Consider the following 16,181-nt stretch of genomic DNA (forward strand, 5'->3'; position numbering starts at 1 on the left):
ATTGTAGTTTATTGGCTGTTTGGGAAGCGTTTCCATCTCCTTCAACTTTCTGGTTTAAAAGCCAGTGTTTGCGTGGGTTTGGGCTTGTTTAAGCTCTGTGCAGTGGTGCCGAGCTGAGGTAAACTATTACTGGTGCCAGAAAGTCTGCTCTTTAATTTTTCCCTTAGAGCTTGCTAGTTCTTTCTCTCTTACACTTCAAATAGCTTAACCACTTTGCACTTCAGCAGGTTTTTGTAGCAATTATTGTAGTACACCTAAGTGTCATCAACACTAGTCATTCTTCATGGAAATAGCTCCGGTACTTAGTAGTAATGACCACCTCTCCTGCCATGATTAAAGGGCAGTTCCCTGTGCTTTCTCCTATTGACCTGGTGCACTTAGGCATTCTGAGGCAGTTTAGCAACTGCCTCATGTAGACAGACAACCCTCTCTTCTTACCTCCCAACACTCCGACTTGTGAGAGATGCACTTATATCACCAAATTGGAAGCTATGCACTCTCCAACCAAGACCGGACTAGCTGGTCAAAAGGAGAAGGTCAACATCTGCACCACACCACAAGGAACACATAGCCCTCCAGAACACCCACCATCACACCTCTCACATAAAAACACATACCACACACCCACCTTCATGGAGGCTATCAACAGAAATTTACACAAACACAGAGACCTCCAAGACAGAACCACACTTGACCACCACAACACAGCACAAAGCACAGGACACATAGCTCACCTCTAAAGCATGCCCCTAAACCTAAGCCCCTAAGGCTAAACATCTTACCTAATACAATAATCATAGTTGGCTCAATAGAGAGGCACACAGATGTCCCACTCACTATGTTGAATAAGGAGAAGGTAACAGTCAGCTGTCTATCTGGTGCCAGAATATGACACATAACACACGCAGTCAGGTCACTCCACAGCAAGTACAAGTATGACTCTGTCATTGTCCATGTGGCTGTGAATGACCTGAGATGCACCTCCCTGGACTACGTGAAAAGAGACATGGTGGAGCTCTCGGATTATGTGGCCCAGGCAGGTATGACCCTAGCCCTGAGCAGTATCCTACCATCACCCAGAATGATACCGCAGTACAAAAAAAAATGATTGACTTCAACAATTGGCTAAGTTTCTGCTGTCATTCAAAGGGGATACAGTATCTGTCTGCTTGGGATGACATGACTGACAGACCTCGATGCTTTGCCAGAAATGGCCTGCATCTGTCACCCCTGGGTTTCTTGGTACTGGCCAAGGGTCTTGCCACCCCATATAGTGCCTTATTTAGGTGGCGTTCCAAAGACAAAATTACCATCATAACAGCTATAAATAAATGCAATCTGAGGGTCATGCTGATCAATGCTAGAAGTCTAAATCTCAAGATGCACTTGCTCTCAAAATGGAGAACATCAACATTTGCGCTGTAAAAGAGACCTGGTTTAAAGCGACAGAAAGCACCCCAGACTACCAGGCTATAACTCATTCCACACCTTTCGGCCCCAAAACATGGACTAAAGCTCCAAAGGCAGTGGAGTCACCATATTCATAAAGGATATGCACACCTCCAGCTAGTAGCCCAGCATAACACATCTGAGATACTTCAGGTACAACTAACATTGGATAAGACAGCAATCCAGGTCATAGCCTGCTATAGATCCCCAACCATGTCCCTAGACTCTCACTCCACATTCATAAGCACCCTGGAATCTATCAGGGTTCAACCTAACACTCTCATACTAGGAGACTTCAACTACTCCTCCATCAACTGAGAAAACTACTCAAGCAGCAATACACTGGCCCAATGCTTCTTGGAATTCATCAGTTCCAATGCCCTGGACCAGCTCATTTTGTCCTCCACTAGAGGAAGCAACATCCTTGACCTGGTTATTACTAACATGGTTGACCATTGCTCTTCACCAGTAGTCAATGCCTCCTTGGTCAGATCCAACCATAAACTAATCACCATGGAAATCCACATCTCACCTACACCACCCACAAAGGTAACCACCTTGAAAAATGTCTCCAAAGCTGACTTTGGGCTCCTAAAAACAGAGGTGGCTAACTTCACAACACCTATGCCAATGGAAAATAGCTGCATGACTGCCAAATCATACACCAATGCACTGTACGAACATGGGTTTACTATCACATGTTCAACATGACATTGTTTGAATGTACAGATGTCCGAACCAAATGTTCAGAAATCTGTACACTGAACAGTATAAATGTCGAACCGAGCATTTCATTGCAGTCAAATTTCAAAAATGTCGACTACACTGAAATGCTCCTACCCACCCAACATACTACAACTGTTTTTTGCAGTGGGGCAAGCACCCCTGTGCCCCCCACAACCCCCTACTTATATATACAAACTCTGAGATCACACTACAGTGAGAGTAAGGGTACATTTCCCCATCCCTACTATAGTGCAATCTGCACCGCAATGTTGGAGCTGACAGCAGCAGCCATTTGCTCTTGTCAGCTTTAGCATTCCGGTGATCACCTTAACGGTTCCACTATCTGGTTTTCGTACATAGTTTGTTCGTCTAAAAGACGAACAAACATGTTATAGTAAACCATGAACATGTACATAATGCATGAAACTAACCATACCCAACAGAACCAAGACACTCTCCTCCAAAAAAGGAAGCCAATCTGGTGCTCCCCTGCCATTAATAAACTGTACAAAAGAAGGAAGAAACTGTTGCAGAAAAAGGTGAAGTCCCAAGACTGGAAACATTCCCTTATTAGCCTCAACAAAAAGTTGACATCCCTCATCAAATCCTCTAAAGCCAGCTATGAAGGCAGAATTGCAGGAGACACTAAAAACAATCACAAAGCCTTCTATAGTTATATCAAGAACCTTCATGGCAATACCCAAATTTGCTCTGATTTACTGCACAATGATACCGCCTATACTAAGCCAACAGATATTGCCAGCATACTGGCATACAGATTCAGTGCCAACTTTACCCCTCTCTCCCCCTTAAAGGACCAATCACAGTACCCAAAGAATGCCAGTCACCCAGCATTACTGCAGCACAGGTTAAATCTGCATTGCCCAAGGCCAAGAATACAGCTTCCATGGGACCCAATAATATCCCTGGCTGTGTTCTACATGAACTACAAAGGAAACTGGCACCACATCTGTGTGCCCTGTTCAGTCCGCTTTGTCCCTACTGAATGGCACACTGCTACAGTCATCCCTCTCCATAAATGGTGAGCGACTACAGATCCTGGGAATTATCGTCCCATTAGCCTGTCAAGTCTGATATGTAAAGCTATGGAGCGCATGATCATGGACCTGATTAAGAAAGCTATAGGAAATCTCCAATCTCTAGAACGAATGCAATTTGGCTTTGTGAAAGGGAGATCATGGCTGCTCAACCTGGTATACTTCTTTGAGTCAGTTACCAGGGCTATGGATGAAGGTAAGGTAGTGCATACAGTCTACCTCGAGCTGGCCAAGGCCTTTGATACCCTTCCTCACTCAGGAATTATTGATAAACTCACCAAACTAGGCATCGGCCTCCATATCACTAGGTGGGTTGCAAATTGGCTCACAGATAGAACACATAGTGTGAAAGTAGAGGACTCCAAGTCAAGCTGCTGACCAGTCATGAGTGGAGTCCCACAGGGTCAGTCCTGGGTCCTCTCCTGTTCAGCATCTACTTCTCACAAGTCCAAGCCAACACAAAGGTACTCTGGCTCACTAAGTCCACAGACTACTGCAAGCTGGGAGCCATTATTAACTTCCCAAGTGATGCAGACATCCTACAGAAAGGCCTCACTGATACCAATGACTAGTGTCAAAACCATGGCCTTAAGCTTAATGCCAAAAAATGTGTCGTCATCCCCTTTGGTAAAAACTCAGTTCCCACTAATTACCACACTGATGGGAGCCCACTGAACAGTGAAGGTGTTATAAGAGATCTGGTGATGCAGGTTGACAGCAACCTCTTCTTCGACCACCACATTGCCACTGTGGTCAGAAAGTCCTTCTATGTGGCATATCTCATTACCAAGGGTTTTGCTTCCAGGAAGAAAGAGGTCATCATCTCTCTCTACTCTTCCCTCATTAGACCAATCATCGCGTATAATGCCCCATTTGGCATGTACCTCACTAGACACCTGCAGCAGCTGGAGATGCCACAGAAGTACCTCACAAAGGGGATCCTAGGCATTAAACACATGTCCTACACAGACAGACTCAAAAGACTCCATCTATTCTCTGTCTCATATTGCCTACTTAGAGGTGATCTCTACTTGACTTACAAAGCCATGTCTGACTCAGCTTTGTTGGAAATGCTACATCTAATGAAATCCAAATCCCTCCTCACCACATGCTCCAGAGACCTCAACCTCATTACCACTATCAACAGAACATGCTGGAGGGACAGGTTCTTCACCCAGAGACTGCCCATTCTTTGAAATAGACTTCACATACATGTCAAGCAGAGCACCTCACTGCCCCTCTTCAAGATAAATCTTGATGAGTGGGTGCATAATAGAAAGTTCACCCTGGGATCACTCCAGTGGCTGTACTTGATAGTGGTACTGTGAACTAATGTCAGGTGGCATGATGCCTTAGCACTTCTATGGGCTAGGCTTTTAAAGGCTCCAGGGCTATTAGCCTAGTACACACCTATGAACCTATGAACCTATGAACTACACACCAACTACCCAATGTAATGACAAAAACATTTAATGTCATCATAGCATTTGCTGAGCAACAGAAACAGCCATACACCCATTACCAAAGAAAAACACACCACATGAACAGTAGCCCAGTAACCTCCATTAGTCGCACAAGCTATCCCTGTCAATGGCAACTATCAATCAGTCTTCACCTTATTAACCTACCCCAACTCTATGCGCCAATGAAACCCCCAAACTGGATTAAGTTCACATAACATTATTACCTGTGTAACTATACTACTTGTAGCTAACACCTCATTGACCGACTGAACCCCACTACCTTGATCCCAAAGCAGACCAATACCTAATCTTTCTCTCCAACTCCTACCCAGAGGTAACTGCAACACAAATTTAATCACTATGATGATGCCCTACAATACGCCATCCTTATAAAGGGGAATCCAGGCCCCTGCAACCCCAATTTAATCAAACTAGCAATCCCCTACCATAAGCCTACCTTAAAAAAGATACCCCGAATTCCAACAGCAAGCCTAAACCGTACCTTGCTTAATGCTTCCCACTTCTGCTTCCCCACAAAGCCCCAGTTCCTCCTAAATCCCCCAACACAACTGTATACCTACCATGCTCCATAAAATTCAACCTGCCTCTAGAAGTCATACATGCCCTGAAATTGACTCTACCCCACCTGTGGTACCCCTTTGTACTCCCCATAAACAATTCCCACCCAGCTTCACCCTGTCCCAACATATCTTCTCCTCACATGACCCCACTACCTCGTATCTGAAACAACACTGACATGCCTTTATGAGCACAAAGTAAGATTATCTATGATCTCATAGTGCCCATTCCTGCAAAAGGAACACTCCAGAGAAGCACAACACAGCAGAATACTTCACCTTCCAAAACCACTTCCTGCAGCGCACCGCTCTAACCAACAGGACATCCACACTGCAACGGCCTCCATCTACATTCAAACCCACCTCCTTCAGGTCACCGACTGAAACCCCATCTGCAGTACCCCACCCTCTCAACATGTTCTGTTCTCAGTGGACCCAACACTGGAGTCTACTTACTTCAGACCACTAACTGTTGCAATTCTGTACTCCTGCGATCTGTCAATCCAGTTCCTTCATGTTCACCAGCTGATACCAACTCTGTACTCTGCCATCTCTACCTACAGGTCTGCACCTCAATCTGTAAAAGAAAAAAACAAATTAAGCACCTTGCCGTTATCCAAATTGTAATGTTTATAACTCATTCTCAATCCACCCCGTTATAGTGCTATCAAAGGACTTCCTAATGCCTTTTTATTTACAATTATTTCCCCTTTTTAGAGTCAGCTGAAAATGCCCCACCCTGCCTATCATTGCAGCCACATGTCAAACTTGCACCTCTGGACAACACAAACTGAACAGGAGAATTTCTTTGATTTTTTTTCAATAATGTACATTTATTAAATATTGCTCCTGATGATCTGGTGTATTATTTCCATGACACCGCTTCCCCAGGCTTCAGCTCTATGCAGTAGAGTGAATCCTCAATTCTGAATGCAGTAAGTTATTCATAATTTTTCTGGTCCCAGTAACATCCTATCACGAAGCCCAAGGAAAGTAAAATGGCAACCCACTGCTCCCTCAACGGGCCCATTAGGTTCACCATAACTGCTTCACTACAGTAATTCCCGAGCAATGTTAAACCCAAACAGCTACTACAAGCCTGTCTTGCATGAAGGATGCAGCCATGAGGTCAGTGGCTCTTCCCAACCACTTTCCACCCTAATTAATTACCATGACCTATCTATAGGACAGATCATCACCAATTTGTCTTACTGGGAACCACTGATGCAACTGCTAGATGTTATGAGTTGTGGTGATAACATACCCCAAAGAAATCACTTAAAACCATTTTAATGATGTGTCTCATACATCTCAATCTCTTAGAACAAGAAATCTGGACAAAGCCATAAATAATGGAAGAACTGAGGCCCAAAATAGGGAGTTTGTAAATATTGCACTTACAAACTTAGAAAGTAGATAGAACAGGTTTAGCATTATCATGAATTTTCTGAAGGGTATGAAATCTAAAAATCAAATGACTGTCATTATATTCTGAGTTCAACCCTCAATGATTTGCCAATGATTTGCTAGAAAACCACAATTTGAAGAGAAACAGACTAAAAATGTGATGCAAAATCTGGACATTCTGCAAAATCTGTACAGTTCGAAGGTATGGTGTATCTTTGTAAATAACATTCAGGAATAAATGCAAAATCCATTGAGATTACAGAGAAACATGCAGCTAGTGGCTGAGAATGGGTATGCAGTCTTTTTACCTTATGTTTGTATACATTTCGCATCAGCCATGCCTAACATCCAAGGTGGCAGCCAAAACGGCACTAATGAGCTGACTCACCCACTTATCAAATACTTTTATGAGTACATACACATTAATGGCCCACCCCCCAGCCGTCCTCCTGCCGAGGTACATAGTGAACAATGGGGCCAAATAGGGAAGGTTTTAAATATTGCTCTTAGAAGGTTGCCCCAATATCAGGACTTGTGTCATCATGCATCCCTTGGTGGAATTAATGTCTGAAATGCAAATGTATGTCATCTAGTGATAGCACTCCACAGTGACCTGCCAGAAAAACATAACCTCTAGGAGAAATGGACAAAACATGAGGCACAAATCAGGACACTCTGCAAAATCCAGACAGTCGAGAGGCATGACAGTAACCATCCCAGGCCTGCCTGACAGTGCCATCACTGCCAATAGCACAAAACTTAAGGAAGCACAATGGATCCCCCTAGCAAAACACTGCCCCAACACCAAAACATCAAAGAAAGAGAAAACCAAATGGCCTGGAACCAAGCTGCCCATCCAAAACATAGCCATGACCACACGCAAGCACTCCTCCATGCATTCACCCACACTCCATTGGAAACTGACATGATCCATGCCCAACATCCAAGGTAGCAGCTGAAAATTACCACACATTAATCATCCAACTCAGTTGCCAACAAACACTCCCATGTATCTACCCACACTCTGCTGACTAGCTGAAGGGCATGATAAGCACGGCCTGCAAAACAACAAACCACTAATGAATCTAACTCAAGCAAACACCAAGAAAAAGCCCGCAAAACAGAAAACTGTCGATGAATCCATCCCCGAAAGACACCAAACACCACAGACTGCAAACCAGATAAACCCACCGTAACCACCATACTCAGAAACTGCAGAGTTGAGAGGCATAACACTTTCCCTTCACTCAAGTCCTAACAATGAACAGAAAAGAAAATCATTTTTTTTTTTACCGAGAAAAAAGGGGTGACCCCACCCATTAACCCCTGCCTAGGTAATCAACTGCAGTAACCTAATACACCATTGTAGCAATCTCATCACCAGGTCCACACCAACCTTGAAAACCAAACGTGACTGTTACAGGAGAGTTGCAGTAAATCCTATCCGCATGTGGCATTGTTAAATACAGCATAACTTTATCCCCACCGAACAAATGTAAACAAACTGAAGGCCATTTTGCTGATGAAGAGCAGCTCCTGATGTCAAACATAAAGATCTACTTTTATTTATTTATTTATTTATTTATTTGCCTGTGAGGTGCAGGAGGAATGTCATTCCTACACACAGAATCCTAAAGAGTGCCAACCTCCCTTCCCCACATGAGGGTCAGTGTCTCAATGAGCATGCACAAGGTGCGAGTAAGTATTGTATTTTCTTGCCAAGGAACTTTACTGAACTACCACCTGAGTAGCACAAATACCTTACTCACATCCCACAAAACAAAGCTCTCAATAAAAGCTCTCCACTGACAACCACAATCGATCTGGTTGACTTCCCCACAAAGTCCAAACAAGGGCTAAGCTTCAACACAGCAAAACTGCCGCACCAATCCCAATCTGCTCCATGAATGAGTGAGGAGCTGTCACAAGGAAGTCTGATTGGCACTGCGTGCCAGTCAGGACTCAATATGTGATACTAAAGCCAGTGCTAATCACAGATCTTAATGACTGCCAACTCATAAGCCACCAAAGAAGCCTGAAGAAAACCAAGACTTCTCCCCACAACATCACAACAGCCTCCAACCCTGACAAGTTCATCCACCAAGAGAACAAACAAAGTAGCCAGGGACTATAGCAAGACAGCCATCCGCTATTTACCAAATGAACCTCTGCCTCAGAATCTGCAAGCTGCACACCACCACCATGGACACAATCACCATGAAAGAAAAGGGGGTCAAAAGGGGAACTCTGCCCAATAAGCATTGGCACGAACAAACCAACCTCACCACAAACACCTCTGCCCAACCAGTGCTGTGGCAAGAAAAGCACACCTGCACCAGGCCACAAAACACCAAAAAGAAAAACATAAAACAAAATATGCATATTAACTTCTACTTAAAGAGTTTTCAGAATTGGCCAGAAGCAGGGAACTGGGTGACAAGATGCCCTGAAGTCTTCCATGGTTTGTCAGCTGGCCGACACTAAAATTAAAATCAATGGCAAACAACTTACAAAATTTGCACCTCCTCTCAACTCCACCAACATTCACCCACAGCAATCAAATACTCCCTAGCCATGAGCCTGCACCCTGTGCCTAAGAGGCATCAAGTTTAACCAGCATGCCAAAAGTGCCCCCGAGACCAATCCCACTGAATCCTCCACCATGAGGATCAACAAACCCTGCATATCCATGAAAAAAATAATAATAATTCAAGAATTTACATATACATACCCTAGACACCTACCACTCACCTCCTCATGCTCACCACCAAACCAAGGACTACCTGACCAAAGAACCCACTGGTCGTCATGGACATGAGCCTGCAATATAGCAAGTTCACACCAAAATGTGACTCCTAACCCAGATTCACTTGCATAAACTACTTAAGTCCGTCCCTATCATTATCTCATTTCCTCCCAGTAAACCCTCATGTCCATAAAACCCTTTCATCCCCTACCCTCTTAATTCCCACTATTATTTCTACCTAACCGCCACCTGAAGATGTCCCTGGACAAATTGGTTTGTTACCAAACTGCATTAACTGAAGGAACAGATTGCAGTCACTATATTAATGTAAACAAGACTGTGACAAATTTCAGTATACAAGTGCAGAAACTAATGTCATTAACGTATATAAGCAAATTAATGATGGATATTATTATTTATTATTTATTTATTTATTTGACATTTGTTGACCGGGTTAGTCCAACTGGACTAGAAGCCCATTTTCAGTGGAGACCTGAGGAGAAAAGATCCAATACAGACAATTACAGTACATAAGCTCCATGCTCCAATACAGCGAATTGCAATACATAAGCTCCAAATACAGAGAAGTATAGTATGTATATATGTATAATAGTAACTGAAGGAATGAACTGCATTCAGTACATTACTGCAAGCAAGACTGAAATAGGTGCAGGATTTCTGTCTATTATTTTATAAGCATATCAGGCAAAAATGTGATCATTATTTTTGTGTAGTAGACTGCACCCTGTAAACACCACCATTACATGATATGAAACACTGTCCTGCAAAGTAAGCATAAGCACTTCTCATAATACTTCATCCCAACATTTTGCATAAGCACATCCCATGCAGTTTGAAATAAATGAATAACCATTTCCCATACATTCTCTCTTTTACTTCAATAAAGATTTATAAAAATCAAAATATCTTAAAGTAAAACAATAACGATTTATAAAAACATAAATACTTAAAGTAAAACATTTAATCCTGTGTCCCAGGATGTGTGATTTTATTGAGTGTATTTTCTGTCTCTCTCTCTACCCCTTTTCCTCAGTTTTGTTATTTTATTTATATGTCCCTTTGTCCTTTATTATTTTATTTCTCTCCCATTTATGTTCATTTTTCTACAGCTTCAAGATCACTTAAAGTGACTAAGGCACATCCTTCCCAGGTTAGAAAGTGTACCACCTCTTCCCATTCAGGGACCAGTGACAACTTTGAATGACTAGGGTGGTGGAACTAGTACCACATGTGGCAGTCTGTAAAGCCTCAAAAAATAGGGGCTTTGGAACTTGGTTGAGGAGGTGCTGGAAGAAGTAGTTTTATGGAAGATGCAGCCAGTTCAGGCTTCACTGCAGCATGTAGAAGACATGTTGTTCAAGCTGGTGTCAACCACAGCATCAGCATAGGCCCTTACCCCCTCAACATTAGGCTCCTCCCCTGCTCAACCATCTGGCAGTAGAATGTTTGAGGGTCTAAGGGCTGGGACACCTGCAGGAGTTTCAACTCTTCTCTCCTTATTCTTTCACCTACACCACCTCACCTATTTCCTCTCATACTATTCTGTCGTATAAAAAAGATCTGAAAATGGCGGGGGGGGGGTCTGTCTCCCAACAAATGCATTGTCCTCCTCCTTTCTCACCACCTCTATCACAAAACTCTTGATGTTTTCCTTCTGTGTTCCCCTCTTTGTTATGTCTCCTTTTTTTCAACCATGACCATCTCACTTTCTATTCTTTAATGAAACTATCAGGGTGTCTACATTAGGATACCACCAAATGAAATATATTAAGTTCCATTATTTTTTAATTAAATAAAAATCAACTATTCACAACTAACTACAGCACACAAACTTATTTATCATCCAGAAAAATGCCCTGCACTACAAAACGTATTACTGTCCAGCAAGGGACCTCAGTTCTAGTAATAACTTATTTTATTTTATTTTACATTTGTTGACTGGGCTAGTCCAGCTGGATATATGTCCATTTTCAGTGGAGGCGTGGGGAGAAAAGCTCCAATGGTTATAACAAGTTTAGAGAATACAAAATAAATAACAAAACAAAACAAAACAAAAACATTGAGCATAAAAGATAAAAAGATTTTAGTATAGGTAATACACATCTCAAAGGAAATATCCATAACAAGATAATATTCCTAAAGAAGTTATTAAATAATTGTAATAAGCAAATTTGATAATATCAAAACATAGTGTAAATAATACATTGTCTTACTAATATGGACGACAAAATATTTTTATTTATTTTTTTTTTTGTCATACAGTATACATGAGATAAGTTATATCTACAAAGATGTTATGTCAGTGGGGATCAGTCAGGATGCAGTAAAAGAGAAGGAAGTATTGTGGTAGAGGAAAGGAAGAAGGAAGGTTAATCAGGGTTGGTACAGGAGCAAAGCCAGTATTTATTAAGATGGATTTCCAGTTGTCTTTTAAAGAGTGGATTAGTCAGGATGCAATCAAAGAGAAGGAAGTATTGTGGTAGAGGAAAGGAAGAAGGAAGGTTAATCAGGGTTGGTACAGGAGCAAAGCCAGTATTTATTAAGATAAATTCTTATTATTTCAAATAAGTCAAATGTTGTAGGAGACTTGCTCTACTCCCAATAATTTTTTTGGAGATTATTTATGTATGTCTCCTAGATATGCAACAAAATCTAGAAGATTTAGGATTTTTGCTTGAAAATATTTACATAGATATTTTTAGACCCCGAGTAGACTCAAGGGAATTTTTCCTCATACCGATAGCAAATATTGGAGATGTGATGAGGAAGAAAGAGGTACATGGGAACATATTTTCTAGGAGTATGGTGGGTTGGTGGACTTTAAAGATTGCATGCAAGATGCACTGTTGGAGATACTTAGAAAAATAGGAATTGTGGGAACAATACATACAGGAGAGGAATGAGGTTTAAAAGAAGACAGGACTTAAAAGAGCTATGCAATATTTGAAAATGATTGAGTAGATTATAAGTGGCGTATGTTGTTTGCAACCAGGAGTGTGTCAGTATAGTTTTTGATGTAGAATGCTTGCATGACAAACTTGTCAGTGTGGTTTGTTTTTATTTATGTGAATGTATGATTACTTATATCATAGGTGATGGTTTAATAAAGATGTTTCTTGTTAAAAACAAAAGTAGCACCAATTGAATAACTTGTAATATTGCTTAGGTTATATGATATTTAGCAATATATGTGAAGTATAATGTTTGTTAATGTTAATTTGTTAATCAACTTTGATTATTTTTGTATAAATGTAAATTTGCCTATGTCACAAGTGATAATTCATAAAGGTATTTAAAAAAAACACTGGAATAATATCTCCACGCAAATAAAACTCTTCAACAAACTCAATAGTTTTAAACCACTGCTTAAACTGTATCTTAACCAGTCCTGTTCCTGCACATGCTCATCACAAGGTTAAGACTTTGTGTTCACAATGATACTCTCCAGATATTCTTCTTAAACAAAACTCTCTCAACATCTCACTGAAATGGCAAAACCATTTTTATACATAACTGCTGCTTATACAATCCACTAAGTTGCAAGTGGGCTTTTTCTTTAGTAACTTCCACCTCTGTAAAATGTTAAAATGTATAATGTAATTACTGCTTGTGTATAAATGTAAATACAAATGTAACTCCTCTGTGTTTAACTGGAACATAATGTAATGCAAAGTAATGAAATGGAACTTTTATCCCTGGGCCTCCACTGAAAATGGATATTACCCAGTCAGAATTTTCTGGTAAACAAAAACAAATAAATAAATAAATAATAAAACCTGCTCAGTCTGAAGCTTATCTTAGATATTTTTAACATGACTGTGCATAGCTGTGTCCATCCCTAATATCCAGATATATAGGAAATGCTACAAAGGAATATGACACTTAGTTTTCACATAGTCCTTTGTATCTACTTAACCCTAGACTTTAAATACGTTATGCTTTTGCTGTAAGTAGGCATGTTTTTCAAAACACATTCATTTTTCTTTATTCATCATAAATGTAGTGCATTTAGCTTATTTAAATCTGACCATAGCTGTGCTTCTCAGTCATAACCTATATGTACTTCCAAATTTCTGGTGTATGAAAACCACTAAGTATTTCTGCTCTTCTCCACCAATCTTACTATAATTCTTTTTTTCTTTCTCTCTTTTTTTTTAAGAAATTTTTTATTAATTTAACATATTTATAATATATATACACACAGTGCCTTCTGTGGAAGGTTGGGTGCCGGGCTGGCAACATGACATCGTAAAAGTCCACTGCCAATCATGAGCAGACAGGTAATCTGCTGTGGCGACCCCTAACCTAAAAGCCGAAAGAAGAAGAATAAGCTAATATATAGACACAAAGGAAGAAATTCAACTTCACATATACAATGACAGGAATACATTGAATCAACAAGGTAATCTTATATAACTAACTTATTTAGAATCTTTTTTTTAATTGTTTTATTAACAATTTTTAATAATGCAATACAAAATAGTAACAGACAATGCACAACCAAAACAATGAAAGTAATATAGACTTATATACAACAAATAACAATTTATATATGCACCTTATGTCCAACAAAATAGACAGGTTAGCAGTGATTAAGCTAGAATAATATCAAATAAAGTATCCCAATATTCAGTAAAGTGTGTACTAAGTCTTTGGGTGCATTTCAGGTGTTTGTGGGCAAGTAAGTGTTTGCTAGCAAGTTGTTTAAATCCATCCCAAGTGAGTAAAGATCTATCCTTCCAGTTAAGGGTGATATAAAGTTTGACATGGGAAAAGAGTGTTATTATTAAAGTACGAGTTTGAAGTTTGATAATTCTATGGAGGGGATATGTAATATTGCGAATTTCTAGGACAAAGTCATTTTTTCATATCCTTTTTTACCAGTTATACCCTAAAGGAGCACCAGAGTATATAAGAGCATTTGCAGCTCCAAAAAATATGGAGCAGGTCAGAGTTGTGTCTGGTACATTGGTGACAGAGGTGAGAGGAGGAGGGATAGATTTTAGAAAGTATGGCAGGGGTGAGGTATGCATTGTTTAAGATCATAAGTTGGGTATAGTTAAGTTTGTTAAGGGGATTAAGTTTCAAGGAGAGTTGAATAGCTTGGGAGATTTGTTTAGAGATAATGGAGGGATCTTGGTCTTTCCAGTAGTTTGAAAACATTTGATCATTTTGGGTTCAGATAGAAAGAATAAGTTTATATGAATTAGAAATCATTTTTTTCTTAAGTAAGATGAGGTTCCATATGGATTTGCAGGCTTTAATATCACTTAGATTTAGAGAGGTATCTTCCAAGTATTTGTCTCAAGATGATTGTATAACTTTTGGGTAGAGACATGTGTAGTCTTATTTCAGATAATGAATTATTTCTGAGAGAAAAGAGATCTGCTATAGTTAACTCTCTGATAAGGGAGTATTTATCTAGGTTGATCATTTTGTTGTTCAATCTAAGGTTGTGGTTGAGATGGAATGGTGGCAGGGTACTAAAAGCAATGGACAGTTTTAGAGATTTGAAAATCTTCTGAAGAATAGTTATTTTATGCTTAATGGTTGATAGTAATTTGAAGTTTTTTAGGTTTTCTTAGGTTCATAGGTTCATAGGTTTGTACTAGGCTAATGGCCCTGGGGCCTTTACAAGCCTAGCCATAGGATTACCCTGGCATAATGCCACCTGACATTAGTTCGCAGTGTCTGTGTCAAGTAGAGCCACTGGAGTTATCCCTGGGGTGAATTTTCTATTTCTCATTCACTCATCCAGATTTATCTTGAAGAGGGTCAGCGAGGTGCTCTGCTTGACATGTATGCAAAGTCTATTCCATAGCATGGGCAGTCTCTGGGTTATGAACCTGTCCCGCCAGTATGTTCTGTTGATTGTGGTAATGAGGTTGTGGTCTCTGGAGCATGTGGTGCAGAGGGATTGGGATTTCTTTAGATGTAGCATTTCTAACAGAGCTGAGTCAGACATGGCTTTGTAAGTCAAGCAGAGATTGCCTCTAAGTAGGTGATATGAGACAGAGAATAGTTGGAGTTTTTTAGTCTATCCATATAGGACAAGTGTTTAAGGCCTAGGATCCTATGTGTGAGGTACTTTTGTGGCCTCTCCAGTTGTTGCAAGTGTCTAGTGAGGTACATGCAAAATGGGGCATTGTACTCAATGATTGCCCTAATGAGGGAAGAGTAGAGGGAGACAATGACCTCTTTCTTCCTGCATGCAAAACCCTTAGTAATGATATTGCCACATAGAAGGACTTTCTGACCACAGTGGCAATGTGGTGATCAAAAGAGAGGTTGCTGTTAACCTGTGTTCCCAGATCTCTTATAATGCCTTCTGCATTCAGTGGACTACCATCAATGTGGTAATTCATGGGAACCGGGTTTTTCCCAAAGGGGATGATGACACATTTTTTGGCATTGAGCTTAAGGCCATGGTTCTGACACCAGTCGTTGGTCTCAGTGAGGTCATTCTGTAGGATGTCAACATCACTTGGGGAATTAATAATAGCTCCCAACTTGCAATCATCTGTGAACTTTGTCAGCCATAGTCCCTTCGTGCTGGCCTGGACTTCAGTGAAGTAGATACCAAACAGGAGAGGACCCAGGACCAAACCCTGGGGGACTCCAATCATGACTAGTCAGCAGTCTGACTTGGCGTCAGCTACTTTCACATTGTGGGTTCTATCAGTCACCCAGTTTGCAACCCTCCTAGTGATACAGGGGTTAATGCCTAGCTTAG

The 16,181-nt window shown here is 40.7% G+C and overlaps 1 pseudogene; it reads right to left on the reverse strand.

Annotated features, from left to right (window-relative positions):
• Positions 1-6,139: 6,139 nt before the first annotated feature.
• LOC122814841 lies at positions 6,140-6,316 on the reverse strand (annotated as a pseudogene).
• Positions 6,317-16,181: the final 9,865 nt, after the last annotated feature.

The sequence above is a fragment of the Protopterus annectens genome, chromosome 11.part0, assembly GCF_019279795.1.
Source record: "Protopterus annectens isolate FY-2018-M chromosome 11.part0, PAN1.0, whole genome shotgun sequence".
In the NCBI taxonomy this organism is placed as follows: domain Eukaryota; kingdom Metazoa; phylum Chordata; order Ceratodontiformes; family Protopteridae; genus Protopterus; species Protopterus annectens.